Here is a 22263-nt window from a genome sequence, read left to right as displayed (position 1 = left end):
TTAGTGGTAGGTTTGGCATGCCTTGTTTTCTTGGTAAGGTATGAAAATGAAACCTGTACCCTTGGTCTATAATGTCCAAAATCCATTTGTCCTTTGTCAGTCTGTGCCAGTTTTCTGCAAACAGAGATAGTTTCCCCAAGGGAGCTTCTAGTTGTTCCCTGGTAGGCGGTAGTAGAGGAAAGTCATTGAGACTGTGGTTGTGGGGCAGGTGAAACCCCTGCATCACTTCTTTGGTTTCCTGGCTGCCATTGTCGTCCCCTGTAAGGGCCTCTGTATTGGCCTCTTCCTCTGCCACGTCTGTTCTTACCCCTTTGAAACTTTTCTGGATTAGGAAAGGACCAGTTTTTTGAAGGCCAATTCCTACTGAATCTGGGGGGTTGAACCTGGAGGAAATCTTTCACAGTCTGAACTGATTTTGCTTTTTCTTCGATGGTCTTTAACACATCCTTAGCATTTGCACCAAAAAGCTTGTTCATTTCCAAAGGTGCATCCAGAAGTTTTGCTTTTACATGATCTGGTAGAGGTTGATCTTTTAACCAAGCATGTCTGAATGACTGCCCCTGTCATAGCTGCCCTACATGAAGCTTCCAGTGCATCATATCCACACTGCAGGAAGTGATTGCTTACTTGCTGAGTGTTATGTACAGCTTCCTGCAAAGTCTTCCTGTCTAAAGGATCAGGAGTGGCTAATGTTTTTTGTAAATCTTCTAACAGATAATCCTGATATTGTAACATATGAAAAAGGCAATTTAAAGCTCTCATAGATAAGGTAGTGGATGTGTAAACCTTTTTGCCCCATCTCTCTAATGACCTAGCTTCCCTGTTAGAGGGCAGAGGATTTTTTGAGGTGGAGACAAACTCCTTTAGGCCCCTGTGAAATAGTTTCCAAATCAGCAGTATGGGCCCTGAATAAATGGGAATGAGTTTCTGGGACCCTGTAATACCTGTCTGGCTTGGCTGGAGCAGGAGGAAGAGAATCAGGGGTAGCACTAGAGTCAGAATACAAATCATCCAGAACATCAAGTACAGGAGGAATAGCTAAGGGCCTGTGCTGAAGCTTCTTAAGGAAAGTCCTAAGGCGTTTCCTAGAATCAGAATATTCCTGACCTTGCCACTTGAAATGTTCCCTCATGGTGTGCAGAACTTCCCCAAAAGAAATATCCTCAGGAGGGAGGCGAGGATGGAATCCTCTGCATCCGAGTCCTCATAGGTGTGAAAGAGCTCTTCCTGACTATCAGAGTGGACAGAGCCCTCAGAATCTTCATCTGAAGGAGTAGGGTCAGAGGCTTCAACCTGGGGCCTTTTATCAGGAGGAGGCTGGGATCCTCTCTCAGGATGGGCCTGTGAACCTCTAATCATGGAAATTAAATCTGCAGCCATGGACATAATTTGTGTCTCTGGAGTCGGCTGAGGTAAGGATTTAGAAGTGATATGCTTTGTTTTGCTGGCTGCCTTAGCCCTAGTGTAGGCCTTAATAGACATGGCCATAGGGGGCCTGGCAGCTCCACGTGCAGGAGTGACCTTGTCCACAGCAATGGTCTCGGGCATTTCCTCGGTTTCGGTATCCGGAGGAAAATCAATAACTGGCGTCGGAGGAATGTCTGGAATCGGAGTAGTCGGTAATGCGGTGGAGAGACTGTCTCAGAGGGAACCGGAGCACTCGCGCTAGGTTTTGGCGTGGAGTCGGTGATAGATGCGGGCCGAGGATGTCAGTCCCGGTCTTTCCTCTTTTTGGGAGTTTGCGATGTCGGAAGATCCGACGGCATGGTGTAAGCAAAATTATCGCCGAAAAAATTTTCAGCGAACTCCGCCCGGTGCCCGAGAGTGCGCTTGTTGAAGCGAGCACAGGCTACACAGGCCGAGACGTCGTGGTCTGGGACCAGGCAAGGGAGACAGTAAGAGTGGAAATTCTTATGAGGTATTTGTTTACCACAAGAAAGACAACTGTTAACTTTTTCAGTAATTTCTGACATCGGCTGAGGCAAGAAAAGGCCCCCAACGGGGTACTTAGCTTTTTTGATGGCTTCGGTATCGTAGAATACAGGAGCTGACCGACCGGCACTTGCGAACTGCTTCTGCTTCGGGCACCGCGCGGCAAGAAAGACTGAAGAAAATGGCGTCGGCTGATGCTTATGTACTCCAGCCGTTCTGACGTCTGAGAGAAATGCGACATCAGCCGATGTCGGACCCAGACTTTGGAATCCGGCTGACCAAGGGCTGCCTGAGGAAGGACAACCCACATGTTATGACTGCAGTTGCATTCTTGAAGGACATCTGGTAATTGTTCTTGTTTTTCTTCTGTGAGAAAAGCCATTTGTGAGTTTGTGTCCAGTTTGGCTCCTAGAAAAATTATTTGTTGGGATGGCAGTAGTCTTGATTTTTGAATGTTGACTGTGTATCCCAAAGCCTGTAGTAAGTGAATGACATAGTTCAAGTTTCTTATCAAGGCTTGCTTGCTGTCCGCTTGTATAAGGCAGTCGTCCAGGTAAGGGTATATTTGTATCACTTGGAGTCTGCAGTGTGCAATTACTGATGCCAGGCATTTCGTGAATACTCTGGGCGCAGTAGATAAGCCAAAAGGCAATGCTGAGAATTGATAATGCTCTGACCCTGCAAGAAATCTGAGGTATCTTCTGCAACTGTGTCTGATTGGGACATGCAGGTATGCCTCCTTGAGGTCCAGAGTAACCAGCCAAGACCCCTTGCCCAGCATGGGAAGAAGTTGCTGTAACATCAGCATTTTGAATTTTGGCACAATGAGAAAAGTGTTTAGAGCGGACAAGTCCAGTATAGGTCTCCATTGCTTTTCTTTTCTTGGAACAAGGAACAGTCTTGAGTAGAATCCTGGCCTTGTTCCTGAGGAGGAACCTTTTCTATTGCTTTGATTTGTAGCAGCTTTGAAACCTGTAGGAGTGCCTCTGCCCTTTGATTTTGTGGCAGGTTTGGCATGCCTTGTCTTGTTGGTAAGGTATGGAAGTGGAACCTGTAACCTTTGTCTATTATGTCCAGAATCCATTTGTCCTTTGTTAAAACGTGCCAATTTCTTGAAAATAAGGATAATTTTCCACCTAAAGGTGCTTCTCTTTGAGCCTTGGTCGGCGGTGTCAAAGTCAAGTCATTGTGATTGTCTCTGTAGAGCAATAGAAGTCCCTGCGCTACTTCTCTGATTAGTCGGTTGCCATTGGCGGCCCCTGTAGGAGCCTCGGTATTGCCCTCTACCTCGAGCACGCCTGCTTTTTCCCCTTTGGAAATTGTCAGTGTCTGGAAAGGACCAATTCTTCGAAGGCCAATTCCTGCTGAACCTTGGTGGCTGAACCTGGAGGAAATCTTTGACTGTTTGTACTGATTTAGCCTTTTCCTCAATTGATTTCAACACATCCTGAGCATTAGCACCAAATAGCTTGTGTTTTTCCAGAGGTGCATCTAGAAGCTTTACTTTAACATGATCTGGCAATGCTTGTTCTTTCAACCAAGCATGTCTACGAATGACAGCCCCTGTCACAGCTGCCCTACATGAAGCTTCCAATGCATCATAACCACACTGTAGAAAATGATTGCTAACCTGCTAAGAATTATGAACCAAATCCTGCAAGGCCTTTCTATCTAAAGGCTCAGGAGAGGCTAACTTTTTCTGCAAATCATCCATCAAGAAATCCTGATACTGAAACATATGAAAAAGACAGTTAAGTGCCCTCATGGCAAGGGTGGTTGAGGTATAAACTTTTTTGCCCCACCTCTCCAGGGACCTAGATTCCCTGTCTGCGTGCAAAGGATTTTTGGCCGTGGAAGTGGCCACTCCTTTGGGCCCCTGGGAAATAGTTTCTAGGTCAACAGAGTGGGCCTTAAAGAGATGTTTATGAGTTTCAGGAACCCTGTAATATCTGTCTGGCTTGACAGGAGCAGGAGGGAGAGAATCAGGAGAAGCACTCGAGTCTGAGTACACATCATCCAATACATCTAACACAGGTGGAATAGCTAAAGGCCTGTGCTGGGGTAACTTAAGGAAAGTACGAAGCCTTTTCCTGGAGTTGGAGAAATCCTGGCCCTGCCACTGAAAATGCTCTCTCATGGAGTGGAGAATTTCCCCGAAAGAAATATCCTCAGGAGGAGAGGCAGAGGGAATAGATTCATCAGCATCAGAATCCTCGTAGGCCTGGAAGGATTCTTCCTGGGAATCTGAATGACCTGAGTCGCCAGAGGCTTCATCTGAGGAAAAGGTATCTGTCTGCTCAACCCTAGGCCTTTTGTCTGCAGGTGGCTGAGAACCCCTGTCTGGATGAGCCTGAGAGCCTCTGATTAATGAAATAAGATCTGCAGCTAAAGTCATGATCTGTTTATCAGAAGTGGGACCCTGAGAAAATATTTAGGAGGAGAGACTTAGCCTGGTTGGTAGCCTTAGCACGTGTGTAGGCCTTGATGGACATAAACGCGGAGGCCTAGCTGCCACGTGCAGGAGTAACTTTGTCCACGGTATGGTGTCAGTCAAAACTTGGGTTTGGTTTCAGGAGGAAAATCAACAACCGGCACCGAAGCCTCGGGACCGGAAGTGTCTTGTAAAGTGGTGTTGTTGGTCTGGAGCGGTTGAATTACCGCCTCCGAGGAGACCGATGCACTCGCGGTAGATTTTGGCGTGGTGTCAGTGGAAGTCGCGGGCCGAGAATGTCGGTCCCGGTCCTTCCGTTTTTTGGAAATAAGTGATGTCGGTTGTTCCGACGGCATGATATAGGAGTAATTTTCCCCAAAAAAGTCTTCAGCAAATTCTGCCCGGCGCCTGAGTGTGCGCTTAATGAAGCAAGCACAGGCCGAGACGTCGTGGTCTGGGCCAAGGCAGGGAAGGCAGTAAGAATGGAAGTCCTTATGAGGTATTTGTTTACCACAAGACAAACAGTTATTAACTTTTGCAGTTTTATCTGACATCGGCTGAGGCAAGAAAAGGTTCCCCAACGGGGTACTTAGCTTTTTGATGACTTCGGTAACTGAAAACACAGGAGCTGACCGACTGGCACTTGCGAACTGCTTCTGCTTCGGGCACCGCGCGGCAAGAAAGACTGAAGAAGATGGCGTCGACTGATGCTTTTATACCCCAGTCGCTCTGACGTCGGGGAAGAGGCGACATCAGCCGACGCCGGACCTAGACTTTGGAATCCGGCCGACCGAAGGGCTGCCTGAGGCAGGACAACCCATATGTAAGGACTGCAGTTGCATTCTTGAAGGACATGTCCTTTGTGCAACATCTCAGTTAAATACTGTAGAATGTGAGGCATGTGAGGCTGAAATGTGTCCTGGCCTTTAGCTTGGTTCCAGGCACAAAACCTTTTCCATTTGTCCGAATAAGTCTTCCTGGTGCTTGGTCTCCTGGCTTCCAGAATAACATCCAGAACTGCTTGTGAAACAGGAGCTGGTTGGATGTTTAGATGATTTGCCATGCAGCCAGGTTTAAAGTTTTGAGCTGGCTGTGAAGAATCTGATTGCTTTGTTGTGTGAGCAAATGGGGGATTTGAGGCAATATCCATGGTGGGCTGTGGGCCATATTTTTCAATAGCGGATACCAGTGCTGGCGTGGCTAGTCTGGGGCTATAAGAATCATTCGTGGTCTCTCCTTTTTGACTTTCAAAAAAACCTTTGTGAGGAGTGGCAATGGAGGGAAGGCATATACTGTCAGGTTTTTCCAACTGAAAGAGAAAGCGTCCACTTTCCAAGCTTGATGGTGAAATGTCCTTGTACAAAATTTTGTCAGTTGATAGTTTTGAGGACTGGCAAACAGGTCTATGTCTGGAAGTCCCCATTTTTGAGTTATCATTGCAAATATTTGTGGATCTAGTTTCCACTCGTGGGGATCCTTGATGTTTCTGCTGAGGTCATCTGCCAATGTGTTCTTCTGTCCTGGCAGGAATTGAGCTTGTAACTGGACTTGGTAGGCCAGAGTTGTGTTCCATAAGGTCACTGCTTGCCTGTATAGAGGGTAAGAATGTGTACCCCCTTGTTTGTTTATGTACAACATTACTGTGGTGTTGTCCGTCTTTATTGCAAGTTGTCCTGGATGCACTGTATCCTTGAAGGCTGTCAGAGCTTTCTGTACAGCTAGCATCTCTGTTTGATTTATGTGCAGATTTCTTTGATCAGCAGTCCATAGGCCTTGAATGCATTGTCCTGCCATGTGTGCCCCCCAGGCATAGTCTGAAGCGTCTGTTGTGATAGTTTGCCTGGCTGGGGGCAAGGTGAAAGGCTGACCCTTGTTGAGGTGACATGCCTGTGACCACCATAGAAATTCCTGTTGTAGGCAGGGAATGAGAGCTATCATTGTGTCCCAGCTGTGGCTGTGTTGAGACCATACGCTTTTTAGGTACCACTGTAATTTCCTCATATGCAGCTTTGCAAATTGTATTATTAGTATGCAAGATGCCATGAAGCCCAAAGCCTGCAGAATTTTTCTTGCAGTTAATTGGGTCTTTGTTGCCATTGTCTTGAAATATTGAGTCAGTTGTAGTTGCTTGTCTGGCGTAAGATGAGTCTTCTGGGCCATTGTATTCAAGCTGGCACCCAGGAATGTCATTTGTTGTGAGGGTACTAGTTTTGACTTCTTTTCGTTGACTGTGTACCCCAGGCAGTTTAGTAGATGCTTTACAAAGGCCAGATGATGTAAGAGAATGTCTTTGCTTTCTGCTTGGATGAGGCAGTTGTCCAGGTATGGATATATTTGGATTCCTCTTTGTCTGCAGTATGCAATTACTGGTGCCAGGCATTTTGTGAAAACTCTGGGTGCAGTAGATAAGCCAAAGGGCAGTGCAGAGAATTGGTAATGAGTTGAACCTGCAATGAAACGGAGGTATCTTCTGCAACTTTGTCTGATAGGGACATGCAGGTATGCCTCCTTGAGGTCCAACGTTACAAGCCATGCTTCCTTGCTCAACATGGGAAGTAGCTGCTGTAGTGTTAGCATCTTGAATTTGGGAACTTGTGAGTAAGTGTTTAGAATTGAAAGGTCCAGAATTGGTCTCCAGGCATTGTCCTTTCTGGGCACTAGAAAGAGTCTTGAGTGAAATCCTTGGCCTTGCTCTCGAGTAGGTACCAGTTGAATGGCTCTCATGTCCATGAGAGCTGTAATTTGCTTTTGTGCCTCTGCCCATTGATTTTGTGGCAGGTTTGGCATTCCTCTTTTCATTGGCAAGGTGTGAAAGTGGAATCTGTATCCTCGTAAAATTATGTCTAGGACCCATTTGTCCTTTGTGACAATGTGCCAGTTGTCTGCAAAAAGTGCGAGTTGTCCCCACAAGTGGGCTGCCAAGAGAGTATTGCTTGGCTGGATGAGGTGCAAGTCATTGAGTTTGCCTTCTGGTGGTTTGAGACCTGTCTTCTCCTCCCTTCTGTGTTGTAGAGCCCCATTGGCGAGGTTTATACTGGGCTTGTGGTTGTCCTCTGCCCCTTGGGCATCTGTATTTACCCCTCTGTGGTCTGTCAGTGGCTGGAAAGGACCAATTTTTTGTTGGCCAGTTTCTGCTGAAGCGAAAGGGTTGTACTTGTAGGAAATCTTTGACTGTCTGCATAGATTTTGCCTTATCTTCCATTTTCTTTAAAACTTCTTCTGCTTTAACTCCAAAAAGAACATCCTGCTGTAAGGGAGCATCCAGTAGTTTTGCTTTAACATGATCAGGCAGAGTTTGTTCTTTTAACCAAGCATGCCTAACAGACCCAGTGACAGCTGCTCTGCAAGAGGCCTCCAAAGAATCAAACCCACATTGTAAGGTATGTTTGCCCACCTGCTCAGTGGCATGCAACAGATCCTGTACTTCTTTCAATTCAGATTGTTGAGGGAGAGAGGTTATTCTTTGCTTTAACTGAGAGATTAGAAATTGCTGATACTTAAGCATGTGAAATTGACAATTCAGTGCCCTCATAGCTAGTGTAGCTGAGGTGTAAACCTTTTTCCCCCACCTGTCTAGTGCTCTGGAATCCCTCTCAGAAGGTACTGGGTTTTTAGCCATAGAAGCCTTAGCCCCCTTGGGACCCTGTGAGATGGTCTCTGGGTCAGCTACAGGGCTTTTGTAAAGAAATTTGTGGGAATCAGGCACTCTATAGTATCTGTCAGGCTTAGCTGGAGCAGGAGGTAGAGAGTCTGGGTTGAAACTGGATTCTAAATAGACATCATCCACAATGTCCAAAACCGGCGGGATGGCAAGTGGTCTGTGTTTGGGGGAGTAAAAGAAACTCTCTGAGCCTTTTCTTTGAGTCAGAGTAGTCCTGACCTTCCCAGTGAAAATGTTCCCTCATAGTGTGTAAAGTTTCCCCAAAGGAGTAGTCTTCAGGAGGAGAAGCTGAGGGAATAGAGTCCTCAGCATCAGAATCTTCATAAGGAGAGATGGAGTAGTCTTGGTCCTCAGAGGAGTCTGAAAAAATGGACATTTGTTCAGAGGATGCAAAATCTTCCTCTTGTCTAGGCCTTTTGTCAGGAGGGGGCTGGGAACCCCTGATTAAGGAAATCAAATCTTCAGCCATTTTGAGCATCTGTTTCTTAGGCATGGGGCCTTGAACAGGAGACTGAAGTGCAGTCCTTTTAGATTTAGAAGGGGTCTTCAACTTAGAAAACGTTTTAATGGTGAGTGTCGTCGGTCTGAAAACACCTTCAGAAACCGATGGCGTTTCTGTAACACCGACGTCTTTTGCAGCAAAGTCGTTGGAAGGGCCTGAAGTAAAAGGCTGTGTCGGCCTGGTACATTCCGTCAAAATTTCCATAGCAGTCTCGGGTTCCAGATCTGCGGTAGTCAGGGGCTGCGTCGGAGCCTCACTGAGGACCGGAGAACCGGAATCTGGCTTAGGTTTGGGCTGTCTGTCCTTATCCCTGCGTTTTTTGTGCACGCCGGTAGTCGGCTGCTCCGACGGCATTGTGTAGTTAAATTTCCTACCAAAGTAGTGTCGTGTGAAATCAAAGCACCTTTTAATAGTACGCTTATTAAACCTAGCACAAAACCGACAAGTAGTGACGTTGTGGTCTGGGCCTAGGCAAGGTATGCAATAAGAATGAAAATCCTTATGAGGTATTTGCTTCCCACAAGAAATACAATTGTTAACTTTTTCTGACATCGGTCTGAGGCAAGAAAAGTTTCCCCAACGGGGTACTTAGCTTTACAGAAGACTTTGGTCTGAAATTCGAATTCGAAAATCTCAGGAGTCGGCCGACTGGCACTTATGAACTGCTTCTGCTTCGGCACCGAGCGGCAAGAAAGACTGAAGAAAATGGCGTCAGTTGCATTATATATACCCCTGGCGCACTGACGTCAGGGAAGAGGTGACAGCAACCGATGCCGGACCAAGACTTTGGAATTCCGGCCGACTGCGGGACCGCCTGACGACAGGATAACCCCAAGTGTGATGACTGCAGCAGGGTAACACAATAAACATCATCTTCTATCCTTCTGCCTAGCACGTCACTGGAATTCTCTCCCACCTCTTATCCATACCACAAACAGTCTATCTTCAAACCTTCACTTCACTCGCACTTAATCTCACAATGGGAATGCTCTTGCCCCCATTCTTCATAACTTCCTTGACTAAATTTATCTCTATACCAAACATATCTGCTAATAATCTCCTATAGCCTTATTATTTCTCCAAGAAATATCATACTTTGTAGTAACTTAATTTATAATTGTTTGAAAATATTTTCATGCATTTAGCCTCAAATGCCAATTTTATTACAACTGTAGTTACCTTGCATTTTTTTAACTTCTCATTTACTAATCTGTAAGTTTTGTAATTTTGCAATTCTGTAATTTTTGTAATTTACAATATTTGTATTTTCTGGAGCTTTTCTCCCCAGGACTCCATTGAAAATGGGCTCCACATGGCCCAATGGACCATCCTGGTAAACAAAATGCAAAATAAATACATAATGCAATATTTTATACTAATTATTCCCTTTTTAAAGGCAGCTTCTGTTCTAGAGTCTACTAAAAAATTCTTATCAGTATTGGTCTCTCATTTAGGACTCCCCTTATTTCTTTCCTGTTGCCAATACTCTGATATCAATCTTTGACAGGGAAGGCAATCTCTAACCTGCAGTCCAAATAAATTCTTGGCCTCTTCCCATTCTATTATCTTTCCCTCTCTCTAGTTATTTGCTCCCAGCACCTTGGTTCCTTTGCCAGTTTTCTCCAATAAATTCCAGCTATCTCTTGTCTACTGTCTAAATCCCTAACTGCAGTCATCCCTATAGGAAGAATCTCCTTTCTCCATTCCCATGTTGGCTTAGTTCTTAGAACACTTTGTTACTTTATGGATATAATATTCTGTATTATTATTGTTATTTTCCTTAAAGGCTTGAATCCAAAATCCCAGTCTCACCTTGTTTCTTGAGCTTCCCCCTGTTTCACCATCATCCCCTTGCACTTTGAATTACAGTTTTCTGCTTGTGCTATGTATAGGAGCCTTAACTGTATAGTTCTAAAATAGCCCTTCAAATTGGGTAATCCCAATCAGCCCTGTTCTACTGGAAGAATCAGCTTATCCCACTTGACTCTTGCTGTCTTCCCCTCCCAGATAACATCCTTCAGCTATTAATTGCTATCCACAACGTCTACCCTGGTTGATAAAAATATGCCTGACTTGTGCACAAGTCTAAAGGGACTAAAAACATTTTGACCGGTTGTATCTTACTATCCATATCCATATAACAAAGCTTCCATTTTCTCAGTCTTTGTATCATCTTTTTAGTCTCTTCTCATATATTTAGCTGCCACACCAGAATAATTTTTTAATCAATACTCCTAAATACTTCATTTTACCTTGTCCGCATAAATACAGACATTACTGAACCAATTTGTGTGTGGGTACATAATTTACCACCATTGCCTTTGTTTTAGCTTCATTAATTTTGTATCCCGAAAAGATTTGAAACCATCTCAAAATGTTCCACAACACTGTAATGTCTCTTTCTGGTTTTGTCAAGTATAAAATAGTATCTGCAAATAGAGACAGCTTTTCTTGACTACTATACCAATTAAATCCTTGAATTTCTGTGTCCCTTGTTTTCTTTGCCAGTAGTTCTAAACATAATGCAAACAACAAAGGGGAAAGAGGACACCCCCTACCTGGTTTCTCTGCTCAAACAGAAATTATCAGAGAGGACCCCACCTACTTTAATTTTCACCTCCTATCCCTCATATATCCTCCTAATCAACCTTGTAATTTCTTCAGGAAGTGCAAATGCTTCCATTGCCCTGCTCATAAAGTCCCAGCTTACTCTATCAAATACTTTCTCTGCATCAACACCCACCAACAACAATGATATCTTCTTACATTCTGCTTCCTTCTGAATCATCAGTGGTTTGTTAATGTTGTCAAATATTTGCCTCTCCTCCACAAAACCACACGGATCCACATCTATCAAGTTTGGCATTACTTTGCTATTCTTTTAACCATTATAGACATGAACACTTCATACACACTGTAAATAAGACTGAAGCTTGTGAATATGAATGGATCAGCATTGGATACACCTTGTATGAATGATAAAACCCATTTTGAAGGTGAGAAGCTTGTATCATAAATCACAAGCTTAATTTATTTAAAGAATGCCTGTTGGACCTTTTAAATACTTGAGAAAGCATGATTTGTATGTGAACACTTGCACTTATTAAATCATTTACACTGTCACGACTCAAAACTATCCTGTTTATGTCACTTTACAGAATAAAGTAAGTTAACCCTTCGGTCTCCGTACTGATCAAGTCCTGTCCTCCTACCCTCTCTGTGAATGCATTCATTTCCTCTGGGTGAGAGCCCTCTAGAACTTTCATTCCCAGGTTAGAATTATAATTTGCAAATGGAGAGATCAGGGTTTCCATATTAAGCCTTAACATCTCCAGTGCATGCCTGGTCATGTCCGTTGAGTTGACATGCAATCAACCACAGCAATGCACATCCATACCTGCACATGATATTTAAACAACTAGTCCTGCCTCCCCAAGTAGGCTGCAATCCCCCACATGAACCTCAATCTCCACCAGGACTTCAACTACAGACAGCAGACAGACACAAGCACCCCCCCACTCTCTCATCCCCAAAAGAGCTGAGCAGGCTACATCTCTTCGTTACTTTCTTACCTCATACTAGACTCAAAATGTGACAAAGTTCATAATCAAAAGCAGATCATGCTGGTTGCACTTGGCTTTATCACACTCAAGGCCACCATGAAAAAAAAACTGATAAAGAAGGTGAGAAAATGCACTATAACAATAATGCAGGCCAAACATTTTCTTCCATCAGCAGCTATACATTTGTATATTCATTTCTAGTTTCTTCTCGAATTCTTTCATAATTCTGCTCTGATAACTTGCACTGGTGTAGCCAAGGGAATGGCCATATTATTCAACCCTCATTCAGTAACTCCGCTGACTAAGGTGAGGATTTATAGCAGAACCTTAAGATGCTAGTCATCCTTTAGAAACAAAAGTAAACTTATGTAATGAACTGCTAGTTCATCATTTGTTTGTTAAAGTAATATAGTTACTATGCAAAGTCCATTTTCAGAGACGATACAGGAAAAAAGTACCATACTGTTTTCAGGATAAGCTTAAAAAACACACAGAGTTATACTAAGTTAAGTACTTAGCATAACTTGGCATCTGTGTTGCCCATTTTCATTCTTCCTAACTATTGGGTTATGGATCCTCACAGACTTGGGTTCCAGCTTCGAGCTCCACCCAATGCCCAGAGTGTTCTACACTATACCCAGCCTCCTCAGATTGGATGTGGTGCTGAAATTTTCTTACATAAGGCAAGGTGGTTCATACAGCCTACCTTGATCTGGACAAGGACTGTGATACCATTACCCACTCAGGAATCATAGAAAAACCAACTAAGCTAGGCATCAACCACTATATCACTAGGTGGGTTGCAAACTGGCTAACAGACAGAACCCGCAGTGTGAAAGTAGTTGACTCCAAGTCAGACTGCCGACCAGTCACGAGTGGAGTCCCACAGGGATCATTCCTGGGTCCTCTCCTGTTTGGTATCTACTTCTCAGAAGTCCAGGCCAACACAAAGGGACTCTGGCTGACAAAGTTTGCAGACGACTGCAAGTTGGGAGCCATTATTAACTCCCCAGGTGATGTTGACATCCTACAGAAAGGCCTCACTGAGACCAACGACTGATGTCGGAACCATGGCCTTAAGCTCAATGCCAAAAAATGTGCCATCATCCCCTTTGGGAAAAACCCAGGTCCCATGAATTACCACACTGATGGTAGTCCACTGAACACAGAAAGCATTATAAGAGATTTGGGAACACAGGTTGACAGCAACCTCTCTTTTGACCACCACATTGCCACTGTGGTCAGAAAGTCCTTCTATGTGGCATATCTCAGCACTAAGGGTTTTGCATCCAGGGAGAAAGAGGTCATTGTCTCTCTCTACTCTTCCCTCATTAGGCCAAACACAGAGTACAATGCCCCATTTGGCATGTACCTCACTAGACACCTGCAATAACTAGAGAGGCTACAAAAGTACCTCACAAAGAAGATCCTAAGCCTTAAACACTTGTGCTATAAGAACAGACTCAAAAAACTCCAACTATTTTCTGTCTCATATCGCCTGCTTAGAGGCGATTTCTGCTTGACTTACAAAGCCATGTCTGCCCCAGCTCTGTTAGAAATGCTACATCTAAAGAAACCCCAATTCCTCCACACCACACGCTCCAGGGACTTCAATCTCATTACCACAATCAAGAGAATGTGCTGGAGGGACAGGTTCATAACCCAGAGATTGCCCATGCTATGGAATAGACTTCCCATACATGTCAAACAGAGTACCTCACTGGCCCTCTTCAAGAGAAATCTTGATGAGTGGATGGGAAATTCACCCTGGGGATCACTCCAGTGGCTCTACTCGACAGAGGCACTGGGAACTAAGGTCAGGTGGCACGATGCCAGGGTAATCCTATGGGCTAGGCTTGTAAAGGCTCCAGGGTCATTAGCCTAGTACACACCTATGAACCTATATGCTAAAGACACCTAAAATAAGGAAAGAACATACTCTAGGAACTCCTAGGAAATGGACATATAAATCTGATGTTGTCCGTCAAGAGTCCCTAGCTACATAACTTCTGGAGACAATGCCCAATTTGTAATAAGTCACCCAATGGAGGTCCTAGAGGAGAAAGCAGTTGATGCAGCCACAGACCTGGTAGACTGGGCTTTGGGAGGACAGAGCAATTTCAGAACAAACTTGGAATAAATCAAAGATTTGCAGTCTGCAATCCATTTAGGTAGCATAACTTTAGATACTGGAAGAAAAGGACACAAACAAATGGTCAGATTTCCATCAGTGTTTCTGTGAAGATAAAAACATAATTGCTTGTGAACATCAAGAAGATGCAACTGTTCTGACTGGTTAATGTTGGATTCCACAGCCACTTTAGGCAAGAAAGAGGGATTTGTACAAAGGAAAACTATCTTTACTACATGGTGGCTTGGAAGAAAGGGCCTGAATTTCTGAAATTCTTTTAGTTGATGTGATGGCCACCAAAACAACAGTTTTCCAAGGGAGGTACTTCATTTCACAATCACTAGCTAGTTCAAAGGGCTTCTGTGTTAGGCCTTGGAGGATAATGGTGAGATCCCATGGGGGGGGGGGGGGAGACATGTCTATAATCAGAGGTTTAAGAAGGAAAACTCCTCTCATGAATGCTTTGTATAACCTAGACATGGACAGGAGCCCTAAAGAATCCCCAGCATGAAAATTGTATATGGCTGCCAGCTGAAGCTTAACTGTGGAAAAACTAGCCCCTTCTTCAAACAGGGAAGTAAGAAAGAGAAGGATGGTTGAGACTGGAGCAGAGAAAGGGTCAATGTTTTCCTTAGAGGCCCAAATGGCAAATCCTTTCCATTTGCTTTTGTATACTTTCTTAGTCGAAGCCTTCTGAGAAGCCAAGACTATATATCAAACAGGAAGAAAGCCTGGACCTTTTTTAACAATCATCGGAATTGGAGAAACTAAGTACTCAGCTTAAGGGTGGATAGATTCTGATGTAGGTATCCTGATGGGTGAGAAAGAAGGTCCTGTCTGGGTTCCAGTATCCATGGAGGATATTTCAGATGAGACCAGAGGAAGGGGAACCACATTTGATGAGGCCAGTAGAGGGCAATGAGGATCGCTGTGCTCCTCAATTATTTTGCTTTCTATAGAAATTTTGTATCAGTGGTATCGGGGGATAAGCATAAAGGAGATTGGGAAGCCAAGCATGAACTACATGTCCCTCGAGGGCACAAAGATGTACAAAGATGTCACAGGTCAGGTAGCTCCGGCTGCTAAAAATCAAATTCGCTAGTGATTGATTGAGAGATGACTCATGAGGGATCAAAATGGACCCTGCTGAGTTTGTCTGCCAGAACGGTGGACTTCCTTGGTATGCGAGTTCCAATCAGAAATCGGTTTGAAGGTATCACCCATTCCCAGAACCCAATGGCCTCTCTGCACAGAAGATATGATCAAGCTCCTCCTTGTTTGCTGATATACCAGACTACCGATATGTTGTATGAATTGCAATAGTTCCTAAAGGTAGAACGTCCTGAAAGGCTTGCAGTGTTAGAAGGACTGCTCTCATCACCAGAATACTGATATGCAATCTGGTCTCTATGAAAGTCCACGTGCTTTGGACCATATTTCCCTTGAAATGCCCCCCCCCCCCCCAGTTGGGAAGCATCTGTGGTCACAGTGGCTGTGGAGGAAGGAAGTAGAAAGCCTGCCAAGGAGCAGGGCACCCGAAAGAATCCACCATAGTAGGTGCCTCTAGCAAATGGTTGTCAATTTGATAGGAACAGACAGAGGTTGGTAACGAAGAGACCACTGTCTAGCCAGGGTCCACTGGAAAACTCGCATAAAAAATTGCGTTAACGGGACACACTTGATGGCAGCTGCCATAGATCCAAGAGCCTAAAGTATTAACCTAGCCAGTGGAGACAGGAAGTCTAGAATAGTCTGTACTTTTCTCTCAGTGTTCACGCGTGATGGGGAGACAAGCACACAACTCTATTTCCTGTGTCCAGAAGAACCCCAATGAATTCCAGTTTTGGAACTGGGGATGAATGCGACCTTTCCAGATTTACAGTGATGCTTAGGGAACTGGAAAGCCAAAACAAATAATCCCTGGCCTGAATAAGTGGATGCATGGTTGGGGCAGTTAGAAGCCTGTTTTCTAAGTATGGAAACATTCGGAATTCCTGCAGTCTGAGATGAGCTGTAACTAGTGCCATACACGTTGTAAACATCCTAGCGGCGAGTCCAAAGGGCAGAACTCTGAATTGGAAGTGACCGTCTCTCAGCCGAAAGTGCAGATGACTTCTGGAACACCTGTCTACCTTGATGTGGTAGTACGCATCCTGCAAGCCTATTGAGCACATCTCATCATCTTTACGAAGCAGCTATAGTATGGACTGAACCATGATCAACCGGAACTTGACTTCTTCACATACTGGTTTAGATTGCTTAGATCCAGGATTGGTCTCATGTCCCTAGTTTTCTTTGGCACTAAAAAGAAGCTGGAGTAACTTCCGAATCCTCTTTGTCCAGTTGGGACCTCTTGGATGACTTTTTTTACCAGTAGTTTTTGGATTTCTTGTATTGCATACTCCCTTTGAATGGGTGGAATGTCAGGGAGTCTACTCAGTTTTTCTGGAGGTGGAAAGGAAAAAGGAAATGTAGCAGCCTGTGGAAATTATGCTTAATACCCATGTATTTATAGTTATCTTGGTCCAGGGGTTTGGGTGTAGCGAAAAAAGTACAGTTTTGTACCTACCATAAATGTAGATGTCCGATAGATATGCAACTGCAGTCATAACATATGGGTTGTCCTGCCTCAGGCAGCCCTCAGTCGGCCGGATTCCAAAGTCTGGGTCCGACGTCAGCTGATGTCGCATTTCTTTCCGACGTCAGAGAGGCAGGAGTACATAAGCATCAGCTGACGCCATCTTCTTCAGTGTTTCTTGCCCCAGATGCCAGGTGCCCTCCAAGGAAGGCTGTAATCAATTTGGAAGACAAAAACAGGTTTCCAGACAAATAAATAAGTAATAAACAGATACACCATAACAGATATCCCCAGCTAGGATAACAGGGAGAGGAGTGGACCCAAGGAATAGAGGGGAAGGAGGGAAAACCCGACTGCAGTTGTATATCTATCGGACATCTACATTTATGGTAGGTACAAAACTGTACTATGTCCTTCAAGAATGCAACTGCAGTCATAACATATGGGTTGAATACCATAGCTTAGCTGGGGGAGGTGGAATGCTCTAAGAAAAGGATGGTGTAGCTATCAATCCCTGCAGGACTGCCGAAGCAAAGCCTGCTCTGGATCTGGAATATAAAGGGAGGTTGTAGTGTTTGGAGAATGTATGCACGGAGCTCCATGTAGCAGCTTCTAGAATGTCTTTTGTAGGCACCCCTCTTAAGAATGCTGTAGAGGTGGCTGTAGCTCTGGTAGAGTGTGGTCTGACATTGGCTGGTACACTCTTTCCATGGAAGGAATAACAAAATCTGATGCAATGTCCAATCCATTTTGAGATAGTCTGTTTGGAAATTGCTTTTCCTTGTACTCCAGGGGCGTAAGCTACAAAAAGCTGATCAGACTTCCTATTGACCTTGGTTCTGTCCAGGTAGTAGCGAAGTTGTCTGTGAATGTCCAAGGTATGCAACAGTCTTTCCCCTTTGTTCTCAGGATTGGGGAAAAAAGTAGGCAGGTGAATTGCTTGATTTAAAGAAACCCTAGATACCACTTTTGGCAGAAAGCTAGGGTTGGTTCATAAGGAGACCCTGTCTCTATGAAAGGTTATGAACGGTGGTATTGCCATTAGGGCCTGTAATTCCGAAACCCTTCTTGCTGAGGTAATTGCCAACAGGAAAGCTGTCTTCCATGAGAGAAATTGTAAGTCCACAGAAGCTGCTGGCTCAAAGGGAGGTAGAGCCAGTTTTTCTAGGACATAGTTGAGGTCCCAAGCTGGTACTGGGGCCTTTCTTGGTGGCTTTATATTCTTGATTCCCCTAAGAAATTGTCTTAACAAAGGATGTGAAAACACAGGTGGATCAGTGTTGTATCTAGCTGAAATAGCTGAAGCATGTATTTTTATAGAAGAATATGAGAGTCCATTCTGTAGCATATCTGCCAAGTACTCCAGGATGAGTGGGATGTTCAGTAATGATGCATCATGACCCTTGCTGGTATTCCAAATGCTGAATCTCTTCCATTTTGCTGAATAAACCTTTCTGGTGGATGGTCTGCGGGCTTCTGTTAATATCCGCTGAACTTCCTTGGAGAGAGATAGATTGAGGTTATTCATGGAATCTCCCAAGCTGTTAGCTGGAGCGTCTGAATGTTGGGATGTACTGTTTTGAAGTTGTTTTGAGTCAAAAGATGGGGCCATTGGGGAAGGGCCCATTTTTTGTTGTGGCATATGCTCCGTAGTAGTGGGTACCAGTGTTGTCTTGGCCAGTCTGGAGCTATTAGGATCCCCTTTGGCTTCTCTGCTTTGATCTTTAACAGTACTGTGGTCATCAGTGGCAGAGGTGGGAATGCATAGATTTTTAGGAAGTTCCAGTTGAATGAGAGAGCATCTGTTTTCCATGCTTGTGGATGATATGTCCTTGAACAGAACTTTTGTAGATGATGATTGAGGTGCATAGCTGGCCTTAGGCATAGGCCAACTAGGCGGCTGCCTAGGGCGCCACTTTAATAGGGGCACTTTTCCAGTATTTATTTGGTGTAGGTAGACCAAGATGGGGGCATTGGGTGGTGTGGTGGGGTGTGCCATGGTGCCCTTTTGCCTAGGGCACCAGTTGACCTAAGGCCGCTCCTGTTGAGGTGGGAGGCAAATAGGTCTACTTCTGGCCTGCCCCATGTCGAGGTGAGTCGTATGAAGATTTCTGGATGCAACCTCCACTCGTGGGGGTCTAGGAAATTCCTGCTTAGGCTGTCCGCCAGCACATTGTCTTTGCCTGGAACAAACTGGGATTGCAACTGTATGTTTAAGCTCAGTGATTTTTCCCAAAGATTCATTGTCAGTCTGCAAAGGGGGTAAGAATGGGTGCCCCCCTGCTTGTTTATGTACCACATGACAGTGGTGTTGTCTGTCCGTATTAGCAGGTGGCCTTGCTGAAGTTGTTGTCGAAAGGCCTCGATGGCATTTATTACTGCCAGCATTTCTTTTTGGTAGATATGCAGATGTGTTTCCTTTGGAGACCATTGTCCTTGAATACATCTGCCCTCCATGTGCGCCCCCCATCCAATGTCTGAGGCGTCTGTGGTCATTGTTTGTGTTATTTGAGGTTTTTTGAATGACATACCTGTGTTTGCCTGGCTTACCGAGGCCCACCATAGAAATTCCTTTTGTAGGCATGGAATGAGTGGTATGGTTGTCTCTAGGTTGTTGCTGTGTTGAGACCATAAACTTTTTAGGTACCATTGAAGCTTTCTCATGTGTAGTCTTGCTAATGGAACCAGGAGAATGCAGGATGCCATGTAACCCAGGGCCTGTAGGAATCTCCTTGCAGTCATCTGGGTGAGCTTTGCCAAACTTTTGAAATAATGAGTTAACTTCTTTTGCTTGTCTTCTGTCAGGTAAGCCATTTGAGAGGTTGTGTCTAGATTGGCTCCTAAGAAGGTTATTTGCTGGGATGGCTGAAGTCTTGACTTTTGGAAGTTGACTGTGTATCCCAGAGCTTGTAGCAATTGTATGACATAATCCAAGTTTTTTGTCAAAATCAGTTTGTCGTCAGCTTGTATGTTGTGGAACTTTTTCTATTGCATTGATCTGAGCAAGCAGAGAAATTTGCTTGATAGCCTCTGCCCTCTGGTTTTGTGGTAGGTTTGGCATGCCTTGTTTCCTTGGTAAGGTATGAAAGTGGAACCTGTAGCCTTGGTCTATAATGTCCAAAATCCATTTGTCCTTTGTCAATCTGTGCCAATTGTCTGAAAACAGAGATAATTTTCTGCCCAAGGGAGATTCTGTTTGCTCTTTGGTCAGCGGAAGTAGAGGAAAGTCATTGTGATTGTCCCTGTGGGGCAGGAGAAGCCCCTGTGTCACTTCTTTGGTTTGCTGGTTGCCATTGTCGTCCCCTGTAGGAACCTCTGTATTGTCCTCTTCCTCGGCCACGCCTGTTTTTGCCCCTTTGAAATCTTTCAGGATTAGGAAAGGACCAGTTTTTTGAAGGCCAGTTCCTGCTGAATCTTGATGGCTGAACCTGGAGGAAATCTTTGACCGTCTGAACTGACTTGGCTTTTTCCTCAATGGTCTTTAATACATCTTTAGCATTAGCACCAAAAACTTGTTCTTTTCCAACGGTGCATCAAGAAGTTTTGCCTTAACATGATCTGGTAGAGGTTGTTCTTTTAACCATGCATGTTTACGAATGACCGCCCCTGTCATAGCTGCCCTACATGAAGCTTCCAATGCATCATATCCACACTGAAGGAAGTGATTGCTAACTTGCTGAGAGTTATGTACAGCCTCCTGCAAAGACTTCCTATCTAAAGGTTCAGGAGAGGCCAAAGTTTTCTGTAAATCATCTAACAGGAAATCCTGATATTGAAACATATGAGAGAGACAATTGAGAGCTCTCATAGATAAAGTAGTGGAGGTGTAAACCTTCTTCCCCCATCTCTCTAATGACCTAGCTTCCCTGTTGGAAGGCAAAGGATTTTTGGAGGTGGTAGCTGAAACCCCTTTCGGCCCCTGTGAAATAGTTTCTAAATCGACAGCATGGGCCCTAAAGAAATGAGAATGTGTTTCTGGGACTCTATAGTATCTGTCCGGCTTGGCAGGAGCAGGAGGGAGAGTATCAGGGGTAACACTGGAGTCAGAGTATAGATCATCCAAAACATCAAGCACAGGAGGTATAGCTAAGGGCCTGTGTTGGGGCTTTTTAAGGAAGGTTCAGGCGCTTTCTGGAATCAGAATATTCCTGGCCTTGCCACTTAAAATGTTCCCTCATGGAATGCAGAACTTCCCCAAAAGAAATATCCTCAGGAGGGGAGGCCGAGGGGATGGAGTCCTCTGCATCTGAGTCCTCGTAGGTCTGGAAAGGCTCTTCCTGGCTATCGGAGTGAACAGAGTCCTCAGAATCTTCATCTGAAGGGAGAGGGTCAGTGGGCTCAACCCTGGGCCTCTTATCAGGAGGAGGCTGGGATCCTCTCTCAGGATGGGCCTGGGAACTTCTGATCATGGAGATTAAGTCTGCTGCCATAGTCATGATTTGTGTTTCAGAAGTAGGCTTTGGTAAGGCTTTAGCAGTAAGGTGCTTGGACTTGCTGGCTGCCTTAGCACGTGTGTAGGCCTTGATAGACATGGACATGGGAGGCCTAGCAGCTCCACGTGCAGGAGTGACCTTATCCACAGCAATGGTCTCGGGCATTTCCTCGGTTTCAGTATCCAGAGGAAAAACAATAACTGGTGTCGGTGTGGTCTCCGGTATCGGAGGTATCGGTAATGCGGTGCCTTCGGTTCGGGGTGGTGAAATAACCGCCTCAGAGGGAACCGGGGCACTCGTGGTAGGTTTTGGCGTGGTGTCGGTGGAAGACGCGGGCCGAGGATGTCGGTCCCGGTCTTTTCGTTTTTTAGGAGTCTGCGATGTCGGTAATTCTGACGGCATAGTATAATCGAATTTTTCACCGAAAAAATCTTCAGCGAACTCTGCCCGGCGCCTGAGAGTGCGCTTATTGAAGCGAGCACAGGCGGCACAGGCCGAGACGTCGTGGTCTGGGCCAAGGCAAGGAAGGCAGTAAGAATGGAAATCCTTATGAGGTATTTGTTTACCACAAGACAAACAATTATTTACTTTTTCAGTAATTTCTGACATCAGCTGAGGCAAGAAAAGGTCCCCAATGGGGTACTTAGCTTTTTTGATGACTTTGGATCGAAGAATACAGGAGCTGACCGACCGGCACTTGCGAACTGTTTCTGCTTCGGGCACCGCGCGGCAAGAAAGACTGAAGAAGATGGCGTCGGCTGATGCTTATGTACTCCTGCCGCTCTGACGTCGGAGAGAAATGCGACATCAGCCGACGGACCCAGACTTTGGAATCCGGCCGACCGAGGGCTGCCTGAGGCAGGACAACCCATATGTTATGACTGCAGTTGCATTCTTGAAGGACATCGATCCCTGACTGCCTCCAGAGTTGAGCAGTTGGGCAGTACTTCAAGACCGCTGGTAGGGGCCTGTCAGAGAAAGGTTCCCGGAAGCCCTGATTCTGCGGACCCCCCCCCCTCTACCTCTGGGGTA

The 22263-nt window shown here is 45.0% G+C and overlaps 1 protein-coding gene across 1 annotated transcript in view; it reads right to left on the bottom strand.

Moving 5' to 3' along the window:
- Positions 1-22263, bottom strand: part of LOC122799215 (myosin phosphatase Rho-interacting protein-like) — a 2938789-nt gene that overhangs the window by 2456668 nt on the left and 459858 nt on the right. The gene's annotated exons all lie outside the window — the stretch shown is intronic.

This window comes from Protopterus annectens, chromosome 4.part0, assembly GCF_019279795.1.
Source record: "Protopterus annectens isolate FY-2018-M chromosome 4.part0, PAN1.0, whole genome shotgun sequence".
NCBI lineage: Eukaryota > Metazoa > Chordata > Ceratodontiformes > Protopteridae > Protopterus > Protopterus annectens.
This window is presented reverse-complemented; position numbering and strand designations above follow the sequence as displayed.